At 38.1% G+C, this 24866-nt stretch overlaps 1 long non-coding RNA gene across 1 annotated transcript in view; it reads left to right on the top strand.

The window, feature by feature from the left end:
* Positions 1 to 9399: 9399 nt before the first annotated feature.
* The window catches only part of LOC123331877, a 77084-nt gene continuing 61617 nt past the window's right edge, over positions 9400 to 24866 (top strand). The window contains exon 1 of the long non-coding RNA XR_006548679.2: positions 9400 to 9643. This is a non-coding gene — a long non-coding RNA (uncharacterized LOC123331877). The remainder of the gene's footprint in view (positions 9644 to 24866) is intronic.

Raw genomic sequence — 24866 nt, forward strand, 5'->3', positions numbered from 1 at the left:
TGGATTGCATCACTGACTCGATGGACATGAATCTGAGTGAACTCCGGGAGTTGGTGATGGACAGAGAGGCCTGGCGTGCTGTGATTCATGGGATTGCAAAGAGTCGGACACGACTGAGCAACTGAACTGAACTGAAATAGGACTTGCCTCTGCTTCAGGTAAACCCATAGTAAGGGCTCAAGCCAAGCTATATTGTTACTCTTTGGTCCCTACCTTTCATATACTTTGGGTGGATCTTTCTCAGCACCTTTAAAGTGCAGTCACAAGAGATGGCCAGGCTGAAGCAGTTCACTGCAAATTAATCCAGACAGTACCCACTGATTTGGAGAAATTCTATGCAGTATCAACCTCACCACAACCCCAGCTCAACTCTGTTCCTTATAGCTGTACATTGGGGTAGAATATAGGCCTTTTGATTTTTATTTGGCTCAGGGTGAACCCAAGGTGCCTTTCCAACAAGCACTTGAAGGATTCTGCAGTTTTGTTGTTCAGTTGCTAAGTTGTGTCCTGACTCTTTGCGACCCCATGGACTGTAGCACGCCAGGCTCCTCTGTCCTCCACTATCTCCCAGAGTTTGCTCAAACTCATGTCCATTGAGTCGGTGATGCCATCCAACCATCTCATTCTCTGTCGTTCCCTTCTCCTCCCGCCTTCAATTTTTCTCAGAATCAGGGTCTTTTCCAGTGTGTTGGCTTTTCACATCAGGTGGCCAAAGTATTGGAGCTTCAGCTTCAGCATCAGTCCTTCCAGTGAATATTCAGGGCTGATTTCTTTTAGGATTGACTGGTTTGATCTTCTTGCTGTCCAAGGGACTCTCAAGGGTCTTTTCAGCACCACAGTTCAAAGACATCAGTTCTTTAGTGCTTAGCCTTCTTTATAGTCTAACTCTTACATCCGTATATGATTACTGGAAAAACCATAACTTTGACTATATGGACCTTTTTGGCAAAGTGATGCCTCTGCTTTTTAATATGCTGTCTAGATTTGTCATAGCTTTCCTACCAAGGAGCACGCATCTTTTAATTTCATTCTGCAGTTAGATCTCAGCATTTTCTCTTGACAGTGTCTGAACTTAGATAGCTGAAGAACTTGGTCCAAACACATATTCATTTCTGTAATATATATCCTCAGAAAGTTCAGAATGCCTATACTAACCAGATTTCCAGAACAGTTAATTCAGGATTCATAAGCAAATATGTTGTAATGAAGAGATAACTAGGATTTAATAAAGAGGAACTGACCCCAAGTAAGTTATATTTTTGGGTATGCCCTTCCAATAAAGCCTATCCAGTCTCTGGTTGTGGAAGGTTCTAGGGATTTTAGGATAATCTGAAAAAAAAATAAATAAAAGTGAAAGTGTTAGTCACTCAATCGTGTCCCATAATCTAAGGGTAGATCTTATTTTCTAGAAATTATAGTCTAGTGGCTTTGACAGACACAGTGTAGGCATGGAACTGTTATTTGTTGTATAAACACATTTAGATAAAAATCTATTCACTTAACATCATCATATGTATTTGCCCTTTTTAAAGTGTGCCTCTTGGTCAATATTTAGTCATTTAAACCATTGCCATATAATCCTGAATCACTGACTATAAGGAAACCAAGTTAGATGTAAGTAATTGCCTGCTCACCTACTTGTTAAATTAATTCATCAAATATTCAGTAAGTACTAACCATAAGGGCATTTGTAATACATAAGTGAACAAAGTAGATTCATTTCTCTCACAATATTCTACCACGTTTTTCAAATAGTCTGAAAGTAAATAGGTCATCAGAGAATGGACCCAATTCACATTTTTACAACTGATCTTTTTCTAACCATGTTTTAGCTGGCTAAAATTCTGTACTTCTTGACAGCTAAGTTGCTTTGAATACTTCTATGTCAATAGTACAAGTAGAACCATAGGATAAGTGTGTAACATATTTGTATTCAGTAGTTTACACTAAAGTTTATAGGCTACCCAGGTGGAACTAGTGGTAAAGAACCCACCTGCCAATGCAGGAGACATAAGAGATACAGGTTCAATCCCTGGGTTGGGAAGATCCCCTAGAGGAGGGCATGATAACCCACTCCAGCACTCTTGCCTGGAGAATCCCATGGACAGAGGAGCCTGGTGGGCTACAGTCCATGGGGTCACAAAAAGTCAGAAACAACTGAAATGACTTAGCAGTCATGCAGAGAAAAAATATTTAATGAAGCAGAGTTATTACTGATTTTATTTCAACTTTCTATTTGATAAGTGCTCTGAATACAGTTTAATAAGTGTACTTTATTTGCTTAATGTTTATTGTTCTGTCTGACTTAATATAAGAACTAAATTGCTAAATGTATTACAAAGTGCTATGAAAAGAATTTTGTTTTTGGATACTCTTAAGTGACTGTGTGGATCACAATAAACTGTGGAAAATTCTGAAAGAGATGGGAATACCAGACCACCTGACCTGCCTCTTGAGAAACCTGTATGCAGGTCAGGAAGCAACAGTTAGAACTGGACATGGAACAACAGACTGGTTCCAAATAGGAAAAGGAGTACGTCAAGGCTGTATATTGTCACCCTGCTTATTTACCTTATATGCAGAGTACATCATGAGAAACGCTAGGCTGGAGGAAGCACAAGCTGGAATCAAGATTGCCGGGAGAAATATCCATAACCTCAGATATGCAGATGACACCACCCTTATGGCAGAATGTGAAGAAGAACTAAAGAGCCTCTTGATGAAAGTTGGCTTAAAGCTCAACATTCAGAAAATGAAGATCATGGCATTCCAGTCCCATCACTTCATGGCAAATAGATGGGGAAACAGTGGAAACAGTGTCAGACTTTATTTTTCTGGGCTCCAAAATCACTGTGATATCATGGTGATTGCAGCCCTGAAATTAAAAGACACTTACTCCTTGGAAGGAAAGTTATGACCAAGCGAGAAAGCATATTAAAAAGCAGAGACATTATTTTTTCAACAAAGGTCTGTCAGGTCAAGGCTATGTTTTTTCCAGTGGTCATGTATGGATGTAAGAGTTGGACTCTAAAGAAAACTGAGTGCCGAAGAATTGATGCTTTTGAACTGTGGTGTTGGAGAGGACTCTTGAGAGTCCCTTGGACTGCAAGGAGATCCAACCAGTCCATCCTAAAGGAGATCAGTCCTGGGTGTTCATTGGAAGAACTGATGTTGAAGCTGAAACTCCAATACTTAGGTCACCTGATGTGAAGAGCTGACTCATTGGAAAAGACCCTGATGCTGGGAAAGATTGAGGGCAGGAGGAGAAGGGGACGACAGAGGATGAGATGGTTGGATGGCATCACAGATTCAATGGACATGAGTTTGGGTGGGCTCTGGGAGTTGGTGATGGACAGGGAGGACTGGCTTGTTGTGGTTCATGGTGTCACAAAGAGTCAGACACGACTGAGCGACTGAACTGAACTGAACCGAAGTACTGCTATATCACTTTCCCCAAACCCTGAAAAATAATTAATTTAGTACAATCTAATAATTTCCATATATATTTTTCTATGATTTTCTATGTTTGTGCCTTATAAACATGACCTTATCCATATATATATATATATATATATATATATATATATATATGCAAACTTTTTGGTAATAGCTTTCATTAATCCTGGCTTTTCACCCATTTTTTTTGAAACATTGAGTATTGGATTGATCTCTGGCAGCATTTTGCAGATAAAAATAAGCACATAAACCCACATAGCAAGACATCTGAAATAAAGTATTTTAAATGACATTTAAAGAAGATAATATTTTCATATTTCAATTCTGTATTGACTAGTTTTTAATTAGGGTTCTGAGAGCTCATAAGAAATGTCTACTAATGATTTTTTCTAGCTAGATAAACTTGTATTGCTCACATATGCTAAAAACCAGTATAATATTATTTGCCTATTTGAAAATCACTTTGATTCATACAATTTAGTTCCCATATTTAAAAGAAGCAATATGTTAATAAACGGTCTACTGAGTCAAAGTTTTAAGTAGTTTGTTATTTTTAAATGAGTGATTTATGAATGCTTAGTGTCTTGACTGAGACAAATGACCATTTTTCAGTTAATCTAAGAGATACATTTTGGCATCTCACTGGTTCATCTGAATTGAATTTGGAAACAACTTTTCCTAAATTTTTTTTTCTTCACATTAGTGTACTCGTCCATCTTCATAAAATTTCTTTTCACAAGTTGATTTTTCTTTATCATATTAAGTTTTATTGTTCATTATTGCTGTGATACTCTTTTATGTCATCTACATTAGAAAACAAAATATTTTAAATCAGTAACACACAATCAAATGAAAGAGATCCACATTCTGGCTCGCATTCCCTTTTTCAAGCTTATAAATTGACTGCCAAAAATTGGCTGTGAAGCTTCATAAAAACCCTGCCAAATCAGAACAACTGTGTTCCACAGGGACAATCAAATGTAGTAAACTAATGAGAACTTCCAAACCATAGTAATATTACAAAGGAAACAAATGAAACTGTAATACATTTGTTAATTTGTTTATAATCTTGGCCAATGAAAATTAGAACCCAGGGGTAACTAAGGCCAACATCAAGGTCTCAGTTCACCAAGTCCAACACACATAGACAATCATTCTCTTTCATGTAGACATGCATATAATCTTGAACCTGAAGAAGTAATTCAAAGATATAGGTTAACATGTCTCAAGAGGAAATTGGGGGTGTATAGGAATCCCTTTGAAAGGTTGTTGTTGAATCACGTGAATACACCAGGATTCTTGGCCCCCGGAGGAGAAGAATTCAATCCGGGGCCAGAGACGAGGCTTGATCGCTCAGAGCTTTTGTGTAATAAAGTTTTATTAAAGTATAAAGGAGATAGAGAAAGCTTCTGACATAGGCATCAGAAGGGGACAGAAAGAGTACCCACTTGCTAGCGTTAACAATGAGGTTATATAATCCAAAGAATGTCTGGAGGTTGTAAAGACCTCATCAGACCTACTCCCATAATTTACATTTTAAGGTAACACTGTCCTCAGGCAAGATACATCCTTGTAAAGACCAGGTCTACTCTCATAATTTACATTTTAAGATAACAGAAGGTTGAATCCAAAGGCTGTCCTTAGGCAGGATACATTATTCTTATATAATCCTAAGGAATGTAGAGAAAGAAAAAAAAGTTTATCCTTTCTTCCTCCTTGAGAATTCCAGACCCCTCTCTCCTTGGGGACCCCTAGACTCCCTATCAACCTGCCTAGGAAATGACTCTCTCACCTTCAGTACAATTTTTCACTGGAAACTATTCAAAAATACTATTATTTAGCAACTATGTATTGATTCCTATTAAGTGTTTGGCATGGCCCTGAAGAACTTCACAGTCTAATTGGGGAAATAATGGGTAGACAGACACATGAAATATTTTTTAAATATGATCATTACTGTACTAGGGAATATACTCAGCATGTAATGGTAGCCTAGAGGATAGGATACCTGCTTCAGGAAATCCAGAAATGCTGTGGAGTAAAGATGATTCTTGTGCTGAGAAGTTCTCCAGATAGGACAAGCTCATGTGGATATTCCAAAAATAAAGGAGAGCATATGCAAGGAAAAAATGGTATCTTATACTTGTGTATGCCTATGTATATATGTGTGGAACATCAGATGTATAGAGATAAGGGAGGGAAACATGCATGAGGAGATCTTTAAAACTTCATAAGGACCAAGAGTTTCTGTTTTAATTTGCTGCTCAAACAGGGTTCATTGAAGGGTTTTAACATGGAAGCAACATGACTTGTATTTTCAAAAGATTATTCTGTTATATTAGTGGTCCCAAGAGAGATACTACATAATAAACCACCCCCAAAACATAGTAGCTTGACCAAACCAATAGTGATTTATTATCTCTCACAGGTTCTAGGCTTCAAGAATTGAAGAGCAGCTGACTCTGTGGGTCTGACTCAGGGTCCTCATGTGGTTGCAGTCAGAATATTGGTGGGTGCTGAATTCAGCTGAAGGCTTGACTTGGTCTATGAAATACACTTTTAAGGTGACTCACATGACTGGCAAGTTTTTTCTGGCTGTTGACTTGGGGACCTCAGTTTCTCTCTAGGTAAGCCTCAATGGGGCTGTGTGAGTGTCCTCCTGGCATGATGGCTGTAGACGAAGGGACCATGGAGAAAGCTGCAAAGCTTTTCAAAGATGATACACTGTCACTTCCACCGTATTCTATTGGTCAGGAAACAAATATACAAGAGCATGCATAAAAGAGATGATGATCATCAGAGGCTATCTTGGACACTGGTTACTGGAGAAAAGGTCCAACTATCAAGACAACCAAACCAGATATAAGATAATTATGAAAATCAAAACAAGTAATGACCATCTGAATTATAATCAGAACAAAGAGGATGAAGAGAAGGGACCTATTTAAGAGATATTTAGAAAATAGAGTTCATAAACACAATGACTTATTGGATGTGGAAGGTGCAGTGTAGAAAGAGCCCCTGATGCCTGCCAGTTTTTACATTTGGGTGATTAAGAAAGGGATGGAGTCAGAAACCATGATAAAGGAGAAAGAGCCAGCTACAGTAAGATAGAAGGTGGTATTTTATTTTCTAAGTTGATCATATATTATATATATATATATATATATATATATATATATGAAGGCAATGGCACCCCACTCCAGTACTTTTGCCTGGAAAATCCCATGGATGGAGGAGCCTGGTGGGCTGCAGTCCATGAGGTCGCGAAGAGTCAGACACGACTGAGCGACTTCCCTTTCACTTTTCACTTTCATGCATTGGAGAAGGAAATGGCAACCCACTCCAGTGTTCTTGCCTGGAGAATCCCAGGGACGGGGGAGCCTGGTGGGCTGCCATCTATGGGGTCACACAGAGTCAGACAAGACTAAAGTGACTTAACAGTATATATATATATATATATATATATATATATATATATATATGTGACTATATATTATATATATTTTCTGAGATGATTTTATCCATGTGGATATAATCATCATTATCATAGACGACATTCATCATAGGTGGCAGGTACTTTCTACATTTTTTATATATTCATGTCTTAAGTCATTTAATGCTCACAATAAATGTTCGTGGTAGGAAATATCATTGTCCCCATATTAAAGATAAAACAAACAGAGATCAAGTAATTAGCCCCCAAATTCCACACCAAGTATTCTAATTCACATTAGAGCTGGGGATCAAACCCACCTTCAGTTCTGCCTGACTCTCCTAATTTCCATGACCCTTCATCCCTATCTAACCATCTCCTCTGATAAGTCTAGTAAAATCACTCTTATTATGTAGTTGGAGCCTTAATATGCTATATTTTTTGGAGATTCAACAACAATATGAATTAGAAAACGTAATTCTAATAAATAAGTTTCCATAGAATTTCCATTACTAAAGTGAAAAGATACTGGAATTGGTATGTTACAAGGTAGTATATCAAATTTTGCTATAATATATCTGGTTCACCAATACTTAAGGTATTGTTATTAAAGTGGATTAAGAAAGAAAAATTGGAAATTTGTGAATGGAAATTTTGTTAGTATTTCTATTGTCACATCTTATCGCATATTTATATTGTACAATGTATTTCATCTTTTTGAAAAGCCATTTGATTTCATAAGCAAATGATGTGTTTGAATTCCTAAAGCACATAAATGTCAACCATGCCACATATCAGAACAGTAAAAACATTATCAATAATTTAGCAAAGGTTAAGATTCACTCAGAGTAATAAATGCTTACCCTTTTATAATGATTTGAAAATTCATAGTATCAATAGATGGAGAAGGCAATGGCAACCCACTCCAGTACTCTTGCCTGGAAAATCCCATGGACAGAGGAGCCTCGCAGGTTGCAGTCCCTGGGGTCGCTGCAAGTTGGACACGACTGAGCGGCTTCGCTTTCACTTTTCACTTTCATGCATTGGAGAAGGAAATGGCAACCCACTCCTGATTTTTGGAGGTATGTTAATATTCTTAGTTATAATTCATCTAGCAATCATTCTTTTAACTGCAATCTGACCTGAATTAACTTTCCATATTAGCTCAGCAAAAAGGACCTGAGCACGTGTTTTCTCTTGAGAATACTATGCAAGAATCAACAAAGTTGAAGTAAAATGGGTCTTGCCTGGAGAATCCCAGGGATGGGGGAGCCTGGTGGGCTTCCATCTATGGGGTCGCACAGAGTTGGACACGACTGAAGTGACTCAGCAGCAGCAGCAGCAGCAGCATCAATAGATTTCTGCAGTTTTATTATGATATCTATAATTTAACCTTTATCTTGATTATATCTACCTTTCAGTCCTCCCCCACACAGCTATAAAGTGGGAAGTGTGATGACAACTTTATAGATGAAGAATTTACTGATCGTCAAAACAGGTAACTCGTCCAAAGGTACATATTCAAATTGGCAGAACAGACATTTTAAAGCAAGTCTACTAGAATCTAAAATTTTGTGATGCTTCTCTGAATTAACATAAGACTTTTGTTTTATAGTCATGGAACCTTAAGAGTGGAAGAAGCAAGAAATGCCAAAACAATTTTGGCTTCATTGAAGAAATAAACATTGGTCAAGTTATGTAAAAGATAAAAATAATTTAATTTTCTTAGGCTCAAGTGATTTTTGGAGGTATGTTAATATTCTTAGTTATAATTCATCTAGCAATCATTCTTTTAACTGCAATCTGACCTGAATTAACTTTCCATATTAGCTCAGCAAAAAGGACCTGAGCACGTGTTTTCTCTTGAGAATACTATGCAAGAATCAACAAAGTTGAAGTAAAAGAAAGATGGAAGATGTAGTGTTCATCTTTTGTTGGCCCAAGCCTTTACTAATCATGGCTAATTGATTGGTGCTAGACAGGGAAAATAAAAATGTCATGTACTTAACATTCTGCTCATGGGAGACTTGTTATATGAGAATTTATTTATAAGCAAAAAATAAAGACATGAAAAAAAGATAAAAGGCAATGGGATAATTAAGAATCCAGGGCTGCCATGAACAATTGTACAAGGTGTGCCTCGACCAAATGTATTTGACATTGATGCAAGTGAGGCTGAAATCCAGTTAGAGTTCAGCTGTAAAGCTTATGCTTCCACCTGAGAAGATGGGCATTTTTCTAAATCTCACAAAGATGCTGAAACCATGGATTAAGCATTAGTTAAATCCATTTCATCTGTAACCTGCTGTCACTAATCAATGCCATCTTAATTGTTGGTACAAAAAAACCTGCCTGTCTTCCAAGCAGCTTGTACCCTAATAAGATGTTTGCCCATGTTGTTTTCTAGGAACTCGGAGTCAGCTGGTCTAGTTCCAGCTGAGCTGGTTAAGATTGGCTTTAATTGTCAAACCTTCAACTGGGCATGCACCAGCATTGGTTGGGTGACCTTTGGAATGCGCAAAGACCTGTAGCTTAGTTAGGCCTGAGCAGAACAAGGATTGTCACACCTCTTTCCAATCACTGCTTCCCACACCTCAAACCGTTGCGCTGCTTTATTCCTTGTATCAGACGTACCAGAAACCCCTCGCTCTGTGGTGGTAAAACTGGCTTTTTCCCCTCTTGGTACCTTGTGAATAAACCTTCTCTATGCTGCAAATCATTTCAGCTTGCTGTGCACTGGGCAAGAAAAAGGTAAGTCTTGGGCAGTAAGGGTGAGTTTTTTTTTTCTTTTTTTAGAGTTATGTTTTATTCAGTGGGCATTTTTAGGACATCAAGCCAAGGAGGCAGCATCTCCAGCAACCCAAAGAAAACTCCGAGGAGGTGGTGGTGGGGGCAGGTTATAGAAGTTTTGTAGCAAAGGGCATGTAGTCTGATTTCAAAAGATTACTGTTAATTTCGACCTAAAGAATTTAGGGTTTTTCTACGTGTGGGAAGATGCAAGAGATTTTTTTGTTTGTTTGTTGAGAACAATGAATGCATTAAACCATTTCTAACCTTTTCTCTCAGGTAATCAGATGGATGTTTTTCTCCCTTTTTTTGCCTCTCTTCCTTTTCAAACATCTCCATGACTTTTAAATTCCTATGAGTTTTTGAGGTAATTAGCAAACAATGACCCATGGGACAAACTGGGGCTCATATCTTTTTTGTATGGCATGCAAGCTAAAAAAGGTTTTTATATTTTTAAATGATTGAGAAAAATAAATGTCTTATGATAACTGGCAGTTACATGAAATTCATATTTCCGTGTACATAGGCAAAGATTTCTTATAATGCAGTCATGCCCACTCATTTACGTATTGACTATGGCAGGGGTTCCCAGCCTCCAGTATCTAATGCCTGATGATCCAAGGTGGAGCCAATGTAATAATAATAAAAAGTACACAAGAAATGTAATGTGCTTAAATCATCCCAAAACCACCACCACGCCCCATCCGTGGAAAAACTGTCTTCCATGAAATCAGTTCCTGGTGCCGAAAAAGGTTGGGGACCACTGGTCTATGGATCCTAACTGAGGGTTCTAACAGAATACTAAAAGGTACTAAGAGAGTTTAAGTTGGTACGCTGAAAACTGTATGGGCTGCTAAGCTGAAAATATTTTAGTTTCTGGACCTTTACGTGAAAAGTTTACTGACCCACGAGCTAGCAGGTTGGCATTGATTCAGTGTGTAATATTGTTTTATTGTGTTTGTATTTCCACCAAGACGTTAATGCAGAAGTACATTTGAACTTATCAGGTGTGTAGTCAGAACTCTTGACACTATGGATCCCAACATTCATTCACTTCTGAATTCAGCCGTAAGCATGATCTTCATAGACCCCACACTCAATCCCTCTTAACATACTAAGCTTCCTGACCATATACTGTCATACCTCAGAGGGTCTGCAGGTGCTCTGGGTTCAGGCCAGGGCTCAAGTCTCTTCTTTGGAACCTGAAAATTTATGACTTCAGACAATTGCTTATGTATTTATTTAGGTTCATGTTGTTGTTGTTGTTGTTTTTTAATTTTTAAACAAGAGTCACTAACTTTCACAGAGGGTTGTTGTAAATAAACAAATTACAGAATATGAATTGCCTAAAAAATTATCTGATACCTAGTTTCTTTTCCTTTAACTTGTTTTTTCTTGGGAAGTTCAATTTGATTTTTGAGGCAATTCAGGTGCCACCTCCACTGGGCAACCACCTTGGATCCTCTCAGGCAGAGCCAGGCACTTTTCCAACAATGCTGGTTGCTGCCCTGTGGTGCCATTGTCCTCCCAAAAGGGTATTTGGAACACAATAGCAATACTTAGAAGGTTGTTACAAAGGGTAATGATCTCAGTTATGAAAGTGTCTTAATCAAAGTGTAAACTCTCAGGAAATGTTTGCTGTTGATACAATAATCTGTATTTGTAGCCCAGCTCTTCACCTAGTACCTGTCATGTGGTAAGAAGTTAGAAATACATGTGATAAATGAATGAATAAATGAATGATTGAATGGACTAGAGCAGAGTTCTCAAATTTTGGATTACATCAGAATTACCGAGAGGCCTTTTGAAAGGTTGTCAATCTTAGAGTTTTTTGATTCAGTAGATTTGAGATGTGGGTCAATAATGTTTGAGATGTGGGTTAATAATGAGCATTTCTGACAAGCTCCAATGATGGTGACAATGCTGATCTGGAGACTGCATTCTGAGAATCATGACATTAGCAAATAAACAGATGCAGGTTCTTAATACAAACTGTTCTGTCACTTATCTGACCATCCAGTTTTTCCAGTTTGTTTTTCACATTTGACATTTTAGCTCCAAAATACTTTATACTTTTTTAGCCACATTCTTATGACAGGTGGAAGATAGTCAAGCTTATGAAGTGTGGATTTGAATCCTATCTGTAAATAGTACTTTGCCACTTGAAAAATCAGAGGTAAAATGAAACCTATGATACCATCATTAGTTTATATTCTAATAAATGAAATGTTTTAATAAAATGAAAAGTTGAATACTTAATAGATATAAAACTATAAAATGAAAAATTAATGCTAAAGGTGATTTTTAAAGGATAGTAAGTAGAGGTACAATTCCATTGGCACCTAATTCACTATCTCAATTGAAACTTACAATTCATTAAGTTCATTATGCTTATTTCTTTTTTTCATGTTCTAATTGAAGTGTAGTTTATTTGCAATGTTGGGTTAATTTCTGCTCTACAGCAAAGTGATTCAGCCAGAAATATACATATTCTTTTTTTAATATTCTTTTACAGTATGGTTTATCATAGGATATTGAATACAGTTCCCTGTGCTATACAGTAGGACCTTATTGTTTATCCATCCTACATATGATAGTTTGCATCTGCTAACCCCAATCTCACACTCCATCCCTCCCCAACTCCCCCACCCGGGTAACCACAAGTCTGTTCTCTGTCAGTGAGCCTGTTTCTGTTCCATAGATAGGTTCATTTCTGTCATGTTTTAGATTACACATGTAAGCAATATCATATGGAGTTTGGCTTTCTGTGTCTGATGTACTTCACTTAGCATGATAATCTCCAGTTGAAACCATGTTGCTGCAAATGGCATTATTTCATTCTTTTTTATGGGTGAGTAGTATTCCATTGTATATATGTACCACTTCTTTATTCATTTGTCTGTTGATGGACATTTATGTTGTTGTTTAGTTTGTTAGCTATTTTATGTATAGTTTGTATCTGCTAATCCCCAACTCCTGATTTATCCCTCTCTTGCATCTTTACCCTTTAGGAACCATAAGTTTGTTTTTATGTCTGAGTCTCTTTCTGTTTTGCAAATAAGTTCATCTGTATCATTTTTTCATGTATCACAGATAAGCATGATAAGATATCACATGATGACTATCTTTCTCTGTTTGGCTTATTTCACTTACTAGAGTAATCTCCAGTTCCACTCATGTTGCAAATGGCATTATTTTGTTCTTTTTTATGGCTGAGTGTTATATATTATTTCTTTATATTGTAGTCTCAGAAGATTTTTTTACTATGGAAAATGATTATCAACAGTATTTTGAAATGGTTTATTTCATATGTTTTTATTGGTGACTGACTTATTTACAGAGGTATATACCAATACAATTTTTATAGACAGAGAAACATTTGGGGCCATAAATTGACTATAGATTGACTCTCTGACTATTGGGGGACCAACTGGAGGATGCCTTGGCACACTGAGCTTTTTCCAGTGCTCTTGGAAACCAGTGTTTTTTATGCCATCGCTGTTGATTTTTGTTCATGTCCATTTGGGAATCACCTTTTTTTTTTTTCTTTATTCATGAATCTCAGAAACTAACCTCCCTATAGAAATGGTGGAGGATTCTTTTGGTATTTCTGAAGTGCTGGACAATTGTTCTTCCTGTGTCCTGAATGCTGAGAATATCTGCAAATATCTGATGGCCAGTAGGAAGCAGTGTGACTAAACTTTGGTTAGGTTTTTTTGTGTTTTCTTTTTTTTCTCCTGTCATTTTTCTTTAAACTCGAGTAGAGTTGATTTACCATCTTCTGTTAATTTCAGTTGTAAAGCAAAATGATCCAGTGGTATGAATATATATATAGATGTGTCTACACACATACACACACACACACATGCACGTGCAATGTCTGAAAGTGAAAGTCACTCAGTTGTGTCCTACTCTTTGCAACTCCATGGACAATACAGTCCATGGAATTCTCCAGGTCAGAATACTGGAGTGGGTAGCCACTCCCTTCTCCAGGGAATCTTCCCAACCCAGGGATTGAACCCAGGTCTCCCGCATTGCAGGCAGATTCTTTACCAGCTGGGCCACCAGGAAAGCTTACACACAATGTCTACATACATATATATTCAATGTTAACTGTTGCTTTCCATCATGGTTTATCCTAGGGTAATATGTATCAGTCTCTGTGCTATATACTGGAACCTTGGTGTTAATCCATTCCACATATCAGAGCTGACATCTGCTAGTCCAAACCTCACATTCCATCAAGCCCCCGAGACCTTTTCTTCTGACTACTGCACGTCTGTTGACTATCTCCCTGGGTCTGTTTCCATTTAGTAGGTAGATCCATGTGTCATCTTTTAGATTACACATGAAAGAGATATCCTGAGGGGTTTGTGTTTGTACATAGGAACATAGGTAGGCTAATCTCTAGTTGCTTCCAAGTTGCTACAAAGGGTATGGTTTTGTTCTTTTTTATGACTGAATAGCATTGCACTGTAAGTATGTACCACAGTTTCTTTATCTGTTCAGCTATAAATAAACATTGAGGTTGTTTCCCCATATAGGGCATTGTGAATTAGGCTATTAGGAACAAAGACATGCTGTTATCTTTCAGGATTAGAGTTTTGTCTGGATATATGTCCAGGCGTGGGATTGTTGGGTCAAATGACAATTACATGTTCTGTTTTCTGTTTTCCATAGGGGCTCTAGATGTTTCCATCCCCAGCAAGAGTGGGAGAGGCATTGAAACTTCCTCATGAGCATTTGTTATTTGTGGAATATTTAATGATGGTCATGCTGACCAGTGTGTGGTATTACCACATTGTAGTTTTGATTTGCACCTCTCTCATACTTAGTGATCTTGAGATTCCTCTCATGTGCCTATTGGCCCTTTTGTATTTCTTCTGTGGAGAAATGCCTTTTAGGTCCTCAGTGTGCTTCTTCATTGGGCTGTTTGTATTTTGCTGTGGAGGTGTATGAGCTGTTTGTGCATCTTGGAAATGAAATCAATTCTCATCATTGCATCCATTCCTAATAGATTGATCCTAATCCATTCCATCTGCTGGTTGTCTTTTTCTCTTTTTAACTGTTTTCCTTTGTGGTTGAAAAGTGTGTTAGTTTCTGTCTCATTTATGTATTTTGTTTTTATTTCTGTTGCCTGGGTTGACTGACCTAAAGTAGATATTGTTCCTTTTTATGTCAGTTTGATTGGCATAGTTGATCTTTTCATGGAGTTTTATGGTGTCATGGCTTATGATTCAGTCTTGAAGCCATCTTGAACTGACTTCCATGATATGATAAGTGGGTGTGTTCTAACTTGGCAGAGTCCCATGGAGCTGTCGAAGTTTGCCTACACAACTGGCTGAAGAGACTGTCATTTGCCCAGTGTATATTCTTGACTTTTTTGTGGAAGATCCTTTGAGTTTAGGCATGCAGGTTCATTTCTGAGCTCTCTTTCCTGTGCCCTTTATTTGTAAGTCTCTTTTTGTGCTAGTATCAGGGTATTGGCATTACTGTACCATCGTAGTAGTTTCCAAAGTCTGGAAGGGTTTTGCCTCCTGCTTTGTTCTTTTTCTTCAAGATGACTTTGGGAATTCTGGGTCTTCAATGGCCCTCCATAAACTGTAAGATTATTTGTTGATATTTCACATTACTTGTAGTTGTTCTGTGTAAAATGTTATGGGTAACTTGAGAGGGGTCGCATGAAAACTGTAGGTTGCTTTCAGGAGCGTGCCTCCTAAAAATCTTAATTATTCCAAATCCATGAGCATGCAAGATCATTTCATTTCTTTGAATCATCTAGTTTCCTTTAATTTTAGTTTAGTTTCTCAACTTATAGGTGTCTATCCTTCCTGGTCAAGTTTGTTGCTAAATATTTCAATTTGGGCATGCTATTTTCAAAGATATGAGTTTTTTTCAATATCTCTTACCTGGTATGTCATGGTTAGTGAAGAGGAATCTCCCTGACTTTATTATGTTAATGTACTAAATTTCTTCAACCTGGGATGCATGGATGGCACCAGTTTTGGTTCTTTGAACGTTGGGGCACCAACTGAAGGATGCCTTGGCACACCTAGCTTTTACCAGTTCTCTAGGAAATCTGTGTTTTTGTGCCATCACTGTTGATTTTCTTCATCTCCATTTGGTAATAGCCTTTTTTGTTTTATTCATAAATCTCAGAAATAACCTCCCTGTACAAACGTTGGTGGATCCTTTCCGAATGTCTGAAGTGGTGTACAATTGTTCTTCCAGTGTCCTGATTGTTGAGAATATCTGCAAATGTCTGACGGCCAATAGGAAGCAGTGTGACTAAACTTTGTTAGGTTTTGTGTGTGTTCCCCCCACCCTTTCATTTTTTTTTTTTTCAATACTTGAGGTATAGTTGACTTACTATCTTCTGTTAATTTCAGTTGTAAAGCAAAGTGATTCAGTGGTGTAGATGTATATATATGTCTATAGATATGTCTGTATATATCAGTGCATGCATACATTTTCTATGTTAAATGTTGTTTTCTATCATGGTTTCTCCTAGGATACTTTGTATCAATCTTTGTGCTATATACTAGAACCTTGGTGTTAATCCATTGCACATATCAGAGCTGACATTTGCTAGCCATTACCTGGAAAAGACTCTGATGCTGGGAGGGATTGGGGGCAGGAGGAGAAGGGGACGACAGAGGATCACCGACTCTATGAATATGGATTTGAGTGAACTCCGGGAGTTGGTGATGGACAGGGAGGCCTGGCGTGCTGCAATTCATGGGGTCGCAGATAGTCGGACACAACTGAATGACTGAACTGACTGACTGACTGACTGACTGACCTTATACTCCAACCATCCCCCAGGACCCTTTCTCTTGGCAACCACACATCTGTTTCCCGTCTCCCTGAGTCTGTTTCCGTTTTGTAGGTAGATCTGTGTATCATCTTTTAGATTTCACATGAAAGAGATATCCTGAGGGAGGGGTTTATGTTTGTACATACAAGTCTAAGTAGGCTAATCTCTAGTTGCTTCGAACTTGCTACAAAGGTTATGATTTTGCTGTTTTATGACTGAGTAGCATTCTGTTTTAAGTATGTAGCACAGCTTCTTCATCCGTTCATGTGTCAATAAACATTGATGTTGTTTCCACTACTAGGGCATTGTGAATTGTGCTGTGATGAAAATAGGTATGCATGTACCATTCTCAATTAGAGTTTTGTCTGGATATATGCCCAGGAGTTGTATTGTTGGTTCATATGGTTATTATTTTATGTTCACTTTTCCATTTTCCTTAGTGGCCATAGCAGCTTCTGTTTCCAGCAATATTGTAGGAGGCATTTCTACATTCTCTTGAGCATTTGTATTTGTAGAGTTATTTAACGATGTCCATGCTGACCAGTGTGAAGTTTTACCACATAATAGTTTTGATTTCAGTTCAGTTCAGTCACTCAGTCATGTCCGACTCTGCGACCCCATGAATCGCAGCACACCAGGCCTCCCTGTCCATCACCAACTCCCGGAGATCACTCAGACTCACGTCCACCAAGTCAGTGATGCCATCCAGCCATCTCATCCTCTGTCGTCCCCTTCTCCTCCTGCCCCCAATCCCTCCCAGCATCAGAGTCTTTCTAGTGAGTTAACACTTCACATGAGGTGGCCAAAGTACTGGAGTTTCAGCTTTAACATCATTCCTTCCAAAGAAATCCCAGGGCTGATCTCCTTCAGAATGGACTGGTTGGATCTCCTTGCAGTCCAAGGGACTCTCAAGAGTCTTCTCCAACACCACAGTTCAAAAGCATCAATTCTTCAATGCTCAGTTTTCTTCACAGTCCAACTCTCACATCCATACATGACCACTGGAGGAACCATAACCTTGACTAGATGGACCTTTGTTGGCAAAGTAATGTCTCTGCTTTTCAAAATGCTATCTAGGTTGGTCATAACTTTTCTTCCAAGGAGTAAGCGTCTTTTAATTTCACGGCTGCAGTCACCATCTGCAGTGATTTTGGAGCCCAGAAAAATAAAGTCTGACACTGTTTCCCCATCTATTTCCCATGAAGTGATAGGACTGGATGCCATGATCTTCGTGTTCTGAATGTTGAGCTTTAAGCCAACTTTTACACTCTCCACTTTCACTTTCATCAAGAGGCTTTTTAGTTCCTCTTCACTTTCTGCCATAAGGGTGGTATCATCTTATAGTTCAGAGTAAATAAGTTTCCTTAGCTCTCCTTAGAACACAATAGGTCTAGGAGACTTATGTACTGTGACTTATATATCCTGACTTAGTGTTCTAAAGAGGACTAAAGACAGGTAAGGAGAGGTATGGAGAGTAAGGAGAGCTAAGGAGACATTCTTACTCTGAACTAACGTGTTCTAAGGAGGGCTTAAGAGAGCTAAGGAGACCTACCTACTCTGAACTATAGTGTTCTAAGGAGATCTAAGAAGAATTTCTTGCTGTGAACTATAGTGTTTTAAGGAGAGCTTAGGAGAGCAAGGTACGTTAAGTTGCCGTAGCTCTCCTTAGCTGTGGAATCAAATGTATGACCCCTGCCTTACCAAGCAATTGCCTAATCACTACACCAACTAGGAACTCTCAAACACTTAGCTTCTGATTCCCTCTTTGCTCTGACAAATACGCTGACTTTACAGAGCATAGGAATGGCTCCATGAAAAAGTAGAAATCATGCTGAGTCATAAAGAAGACAGACTTATTCACAGACAGCTTTAGAGGACAATTTGTGAGAGCAAAGTATATTGAGCACAGCTCAATTACTTTCATATTCTAAATTTGAAATTCATCACAATCAAACCCAGCTATGGAAACCTGTTCAGCCATTTTCCTTGCAGTGAGCTCCTTCTGGCCAGGATGGTACAAATTCCTGTGCTTGGCAGAGACAACTACAAAGGGAAAAATTGGTGTTTCTGAGCTTTTTTGCTTACCTTGAACCATCATCCAAAACTTACCTAAAATGCCCAGCAAGCACAGAGGGTCCCAAACTGACCCACACCAGTACGTGTCATAATTGAAATGGCCAAAGTTAGAATTCTATAGGCAGCAAGAGAAAAAGTCATACACAAGGGAATTTCCATAAGACTGCCAACTAACTTTGCTGCAGAAACTTTACAGGGCAGAAGGGAGTGGCAGGATGGATATTCTAAGTGCTGAAATGGAGACACCAACATGACTCTACACAGCAAGATTACCATTTAGAATGGAAAGAGAGAACATAAAGAAGCAAACAACTAAGTTAGCAAACTTAATTTTGTAAGTTAGTAAACACTGCTAAACTTACCCTAAATGAAAGGGTGAAGGGTCTTCTCTAAGTGGAAAAGTAAAAAGCCATGGAAAAGGGAAACTCCCACTAGGAAATGCACAGATATAGTAAGGAATGAGGATCAACCACTTCATTAGCCAGTATCTACCTTAAAAGGTAAAAAAAAAAAAAAAAAAATTCATTCATACAATAGGACATCAGAAACACAAAATGGAGGGGGTACAAGTGTAGATCTTCTATAATGAGTGTGAGCTTAAATGGCTACCAGTTTAAGAGAAGTAGATGGTTACACGTCAACATATATGAACCCCCTGGTAAGCACAAATCGTACACCTCCAACTCAAAAATGGAAAACCAAGGAACATCAGCATACTACTGAAGAAAATCAAACCACAAAGAAAGAAGAACTACAAAAGTTTGGGTATTAAGAGAGAAACTATGTATAAAAGAGCAACAAGTATGTATTGTACAGCACAGGAATTAAAGCCACCATCTTGTCATAACCTGTCATGCTCTGTAATCCGTAAAAATATTGAATCATTCTGTTGTTCTGTGCTTCATTAAAACAGTATGTAACATAAAACAGAAACAACAGAACTCAGAGCTGGTTTCTTGAGAGACACACAAAATGGATAAACGCTTAGCTACATTAAGAAAAACACAAGACTGCTAGAGGAAAACCCAGGCAGAGCAGCCTGACATACACTGCAGCAATATCTTTGTGGATCCATTTCCCAGAGTAATGAAAAAAGAATGGAAATAAAAACAAATAAATGAAGGGAACCTCATTAAATTCAAAAGCTTCTGTATAACAAAGGAAACCGTACACAACACGAAAAGAGACCACAGAATGTGAGAAACTATTTCTCAATGACATGACTGACAAGGGATTAGTCTTCAGAACTTCCAAGCAGCTCATGTGGCTTCATGTCATCACAAAAAACAACCCAAAACTATCACCTCACACCAGTCCAAATGGCCATTATGAAAAAAAAATCCACAATTTATGGAGAGGTGTGGAGAAAAGGGAACCCTCCTACATTGTGGGTGGGAATGTAATTGGGTACAGCCACTATAGAGAACAGTATGGAGGCTCCTTAAAAACCTTACCTAAAAGCTACATGCACGCCAATGTTCATTGCTCCACTGTTTACAATAGCCAAGACATGAAACTAGCCTAAATGTTCATCAGCAGAGCAATGGATAAAGAATATGTGGTGTGTATACATGCAACAGAATATTGCTGCTGCTAAGTTGATTCAGTCATGTCCGATTCTGTGTGACACCATAGACAGAAGCCCACCAGGGTCCCCCTGGGATTCTCCAGGCAAGAACACTGGAGTGGGTTGCCATTTCCTTCTCCAATGCATGAAAGGGAAAAGTGAAAATGAAGTCGCTCAGTCGTGTCCGACTCTTAGCGACCCCATGGACTGTAGCCTACCAGGCTCCTCCATCCATGGGATTTTCCAGGCAAGAGTACTGGAGTGGGGTGCCATTGCCTTCTCCAAACTCAGCCATTAAAAAGAATGAAATGCCATTTTTAACAACATGGATAGACTGAGAGTTTGCCATAATGAGTGAAATAAGAGAAATAGAAATATCATATGATATTGCTTATTTGCAAAATCTAAAGAAATGATACAAATAAACTTATTTACAAAACAGACTCACAGACTTTGGGAATGAACTTGGGGTCACGAGGGAGGAAGGGCTGGGGGTGGGAGATGGTAGGACAATTTCAGTTTGATATGTACACATTGCTATATTTAAAGGGATGGCTGATGGGGGCTGACAGTATAGCACAGGGAGCTCTGCTCAGTGTTATTACGGTATGACTTAAGTAGGTAAAGAATTTGAAAAAGAATGGATACCTGTATATTTGTAGCTGAATCACTTTTCTGTATACCTGAAACTGTTACAACATTGTTCATCTACTATACTCCACTATAAAATACAAAGTTAAAAAAAATTAATTGTATTTCTGAACAGTAACAACAAACTATCACCAAAAGAAATTATTAGACATTCTCATTGACAATAACATGAAAAAGAATCAAATACTTAGAAATAAACTTAACTGGGGATTTCTTTGGAAGGAATGATGCTAAAGCTGAAACTCCAGTACTTTGGCCACCTCATGAGAAGAGTTGACTCATGGGAAAAGACTCTGATGCTGGGAGGGATTGGGGGCAGAAGGAGAAGGGGACGACAGAGGATGAGGTGGCTGGATGGCATCACTGACTTGAGTGACGTGAGTCTGAGTGAACTCCGGGAGTTGGTGATGGACAGGGAGGCCTGGTGTGCTGCGATTCATGGGGTTGCAAAGAGTCGGACATGACTGACTGACTGAACTGAACTGAACTGAAGAAGGTAAAAGACTTTTATCCTGAATGCTTAAAACACTGCTGAAAGAAATTAAAGGCATAAATAAATGGAAGGAAATCCATGTTCATGAATAAGAATACTTAAAATTGTTAACATGTCCATGCTACCCAAAGTGATTTATACATTCAATGTAAACCCATCAAAATCCCATGACAGTTTTTTTCCTACTGGAAAATAAAAGGTATTCTTAAAATTCATATGGAACCACAGATGATCCAAATACCAAACAAATTTTGAGGAAGAACAAAGCTGTAAGCATCATACTTCCTGATATCATAATGTACTACAAAATGACAGTAACTACAGTATAAAAAGAGACAGATCAATGGAACAGAACACAATACAGAAATAAATTCCCCACCCCACACACATGTAGAAAATGGCACCATGTGCAAAGGTAAGATTTTTAACAAACGGTGTTGGGAAAACTGGACATCAAAATGCAAAACAATGAAACTGGACACTTTTCTTGAATTTTATCCAGAAATCAACTCAAAACAGATGAATGGTTTAAACATAAAAGTTCAAACTATTAACTCCTAAAATGATACATAGGGGACAAGCTTTAGGACATGGGTCTTGTCAATGAAATTTTTAGATTTGAAAACAAAAACAAAACAAAAAAAAACAACAACAAAAGCAAAAACAGGCAAGTGACTACACTGAACTAAAAAAGCTTTTGCAAAGCAAAGGAAATAAAAGAGTACAAAGACAATCTACTGAATGGCAGAAAATATTTGGAATCCATATCTTCAATAACAGCTTAATATCCAAAATATTCAAGTAACTCCTAAAGCTCAATAGCAAAAAATCAACCTGATTAGAAAAGTTTAAAGAACTTGAATAGACATTTTCCAAAGAAGACATACAAGATATCTATCAGGTATATGGAAAAATGCACAGCATCATTATCCCGGAAATGCAAATCAAATCAGAATGAGATATTATGTAACACCTGTTAGGATGGCTATTATTTACAACAATGATAATCAGTATTGGTGATGATGTGGAAAAACTACAATCTTTTCACACTGTGGGAACGTAAAATATTGAAGCCACCATGAAAAACAGTATGGAAATTTCTCAAAATTAAAAATACAACTAATATATGACCCAGCAATTCTACATCTGGGTATGTATCCAAAAGTCTTGAACTCCAGATCTCAAAGAAAATATCTGCACTCCCATGTTCATTGCAATATTAACAATAACATAGAGGTAGGAACACTTAAATGTACATTGATGGATAAAGGCATAAAGAAAAGCTAGTTATATTCATGCTAAGTATACATATTAATCACTCCTAAAAAATGCAATCCTGCCATATTTGATAACATGGATGAACTTGAAAGACTTATTTCACCTTATTGTGAAATAAGATAGTCGCAGAAGGACAAATACTGAATAGTTCCAATTATATGAGGTATCTAAAATGAGCAAACTCATAGAAACAGAGTAGAATGCTGTTTGCCAGGGAGCAGCAGCAGTGGGAAATTGGGAATTGCTATTCAATGGATGTGAACTTTGTTGTAATGTACGTAAGTTCAATCTGCTGTACAAGACTGAACCTATAGTGGATGCTACTTTATTGTGCACTTAGAAGTTTATTATAAGGTTAGCTGTATTTAAGTGTTCTTACCACAACACTCGCTGGATCATCAAAAAAGCAAGAGAGTTCCAGAATAGCATCTATTTCTGCTTTATTGATTATTCCAAAGGCTTTGACTGCGTGGATCACAATAAACTGTGGAAAATTCTGAAAGAGATGGGAATACCAGACCACCTGACCTGCCTCTTGAGAAACCTATATGCAGGTCAGGAAGCAACAGTTAGAACTGGACATGGAACAACAGACTGGTTCCAAATAGGAAAAGGGGTACGTCAAGGCTGTATATTGTCACCCTGCTTATTTAACTTCTATGCAGAGTACATTATGAGAAACGCTGGGCTGGAAGAAGCACAAGCTGGAATCAAGATTGCCAGGAGAAATATCAATAACCTCAGATATGCAGGTGACACCACCCTTATGGCAGAAGGTGAAGAGGAACTAAAAAGCCTCTTGATGAAAGTGAAAGTGGAGAGTGAAAAAGTTGGCTTAAAGCTCAACATTCAGAACACGAAGATCATGGCATCTGGTCCCATCACTTCATGGGAAATAGATGGGGAAACAGTGTCAGACTTTATTTTTTTGGGCTCCAAAATCACTGCAGATGGTGAGTGTAGCCATGAAATTAAAAGACGCTTACTCCTTGGAAAGTTATTACCAACCTAGACAGCATATTCAAAAGCAGAGACATTACTTTGCCAACAAAGGTCCATCTAGTCACGGCTATGGTTTTTCCAGTGGTCATGTATGGATGTAAGAGTTGGACTGTGAAGAAAGCTGAGTGCTGAAGAATTAATGCTTTTGAACTGTGGTGTTGGAGAAGACTCTTGAGAGTCCCTTGGACTGCAAGGAGATCCAACCAGTCCATCCTAAAGGAGATCAGTCCTGGGTGTCCATTGGAAGGACTGATTTTGAAGCTGAAACTCCAACATTTTGGCCACCTGATGCGAAGTGCTGACTCATTTGAAAAGATCCTGATGTTGGGAAAGATTGAAGGCAGAAGGAGAAGGGGAAGACAGAGGATGAGATGGTTAGATGGCATCACTGACTCAATGGACATGAGTTTGGGTGGGCTCTGGGAGTTGGTGATGGACAGGGAGGCCTGGCATGCTGCAGTTCATGGGGTCACAGAGTCAGACACAACTGAGCAACTGAACTGAACCACAATAAAATTTTTTTAAGTTTTGAAAAAATAATGCATTGATAGTGGTTCATTAATCATGACACATATAACACAATAATATATTAAGAAGGAGTTAAACTCTGGGGTGCTGGGAACTCTAACACCTTTGCAACTTTTTTTGTAATTAAAAACATATCCTAAAATAAGTTTATTTAAACAAAATTCCACAAGTATAAATAATTTTAAAGTATAAATAAAGTATAAAGAATCTGACTACAATGTAGGAGACCTGGATTCAATCTGTGGGTTGGGAAGATCCACTGGAGAACGAAATGGCAACCCACCCCAGTATTCTTGCCTGGAGAATTTCATGGACAGAGGAGGCTTTGGGCTACAGTTCATGGGGTTTCTAGGAGTCAGACACGGCTGAATGACTTTCACTCACTCACTCATTCAATATAATGATTCACAATTTGTAAAGGTTATCCATTTACAGTTATTTAAAAATATTGGCTCTATTTCCTGTGTTGTTAAATATATCCTCATAACTTATTTTATATAGAATAGTTTGTATCTTTTAATTGCCCTTGCCAGTGTAACCCCTAGTTTGTTACTGGAAGAAACACAAGCTGGAATCAAGATTGCCAGGAGAAATATCAATAACCTCAGATATGCAGGTGACACCACCCTTATGGCAGAAAGTGAAGAGGAACTAAAAAGCCTCTTGATGAAAGTGAAAGTGGAGAGTGAAAAAGTTGGCTTAAAACTCAACATTCAGAAAATGAAGATGATGGCATCCAGTCCCATCACTTCATGGGAAATAGATGGGGAAACAG

Source organism: Bubalus bubalis, chromosome X, assembly GCF_019923935.1.
Source record: "Bubalus bubalis isolate 160015118507 breed Murrah chromosome X, NDDB_SH_1, whole genome shotgun sequence".
Lineage (NCBI taxonomy): Eukaryota > Metazoa > Chordata > Mammalia > Artiodactyla > Bovidae > Bubalus > Bubalus bubalis.